This window comes from Olea europaea, unplaced genomic scaffold (assembly GCF_002742605.1).
Source record: "Olea europaea var. sylvestris unplaced genomic scaffold, O_europaea_v1 scaffold5061, whole genome shotgun sequence".
Lineage (NCBI taxonomy): Eukaryota > Viridiplantae > Streptophyta > Magnoliopsida > Lamiales > Oleaceae > Olea > Olea europaea.
In genome coordinates, this window is record NW_019263377.1 from 14,728 (window position 1) to 16,245 (window position 1,518).

The 1,518-nt window shown below is 37.9% G+C and overlaps 1 pseudogene; it reads left to right on the forward strand.

Annotated features, from left to right (window-relative positions):
• Window positions 1-325: 325 nt before the first annotated feature.
• LOC111388571 lies at window positions 326-1,509 on the forward strand (annotated as a pseudogene).
• Window positions 1,510-1,518: the final 9 nt, after the last annotated feature.

Here is a 1,518-nt window from a genome sequence, read left to right on the forward strand (position 1 = left end):
TCCATACTCTTTATCAATTCAAGAAACTCAAAATGTGGAACCTAAGGGTTTATGAGGGATTGCTATTGCAGAGGAAATTCATTGTGAAAAGGAGACAACCGAAGATTTTAGCCATGATGATAGATTGGTACGTATAAAATTGGAATTGAAGAAACTAATAGAGATCTACACCATTCTTCACAGAGAGAGAGAGAGAGAGAGAGTCTCTCTTCATAACTTAGCAAAACTTTTGAGTTCTATTGTTTTTCTAATTATGCTAGATTATAAGTTTTTCTGGTTTTTTTTTGTTTACTCGTTTTGTTTCTTGGCATTCAACAATGTCATCGTTGAAGCATCACACAAGTAGTATTTACACTTACAATCTGTTTCTTGTGTCAATGTAAAGCAAGTGCATAGAACTGGCTACCATTTTCAACCCCAAAGAAACTTGATCAACGATCCAAATGGACCAATGTATTACAATGGATTCTATAATCTCTTCTACTAATACAATCCCAAAGGTTCTGTTTGGGGCAATATTGTTTGGGCTCATTCTGTATCAAAAGACTTAATTAATTGGAAAAAAGTGGAGCATGCAATTTTTCCATCAAAACCATTTGATCAGTATGGTACTTTGTTTGGATCAGCCACAGTCCTCCCAGGAAACAAGCCTTTTATAATGTACACTGGAATAATAGATCAAAACAATACACAAGTCTAAAACTATGCAATACCAGCCAACCTCTCCGATCCGTATCTCCGAGTATGGATCAAACCCGATGACAACCCATTAGTGAAGGCCAACGAGTTCATTAACAAGACCTCATTTCATGACCTGACAACAGCCTGTTTAGGCCGAGATGGCAACTAAAGAATATCTATTGGTGGTCAAAGGAAGCGTAGAGGTATTGCATATTTGTATAGGAGTAGAGATTTCTTACACTAGGTTAAGGCCAAGCATCCTTTGCACTCTGTTGCTGGTACTGGGAATTGGGAATGCCTCAATTTCTTCCCTATCTGGGTACAAGGTACTAATGGATTAACACTTCGGTCATGGGGGAAATTGTCAAGCGTGTGTTGAAGGTTACCCTTGATGTTACTAGATATGAATATTATACCTTGGGGGTATGTATGCCAGAAGAAAGAATAGGTATATTCCTGATAAAGACATAGTTGATGGCTGGAAGGGCTTGAGGTATGATTATGGCAATTTTTATGCCTCAAAATTATTTTTTGATCCTGCTAAGAACAAAAATGATCTTGTGAGGATGGGCAAATGAGTTTGATGCTGTTATTGATGATATGAGAAAGGGTTAGGCTGGAATTCAGCTTATTCCAAGAACTATTTTGCTTGACCCGAATGGCAAGCAATTGCTACAATGTCCCATTGAAGAACTACAAGCTGTAAGAGGGAAGAAGGTAGAAGTGAGAGATAAGAAACTTGGGAAGGGAGAGTGAATTGAAATAAAAGGAATAACTGCTGCATAGGCTGATGTTGAAGTAATCTTCATCTTCGAAAGCTTGGACAAGGCAGAGACA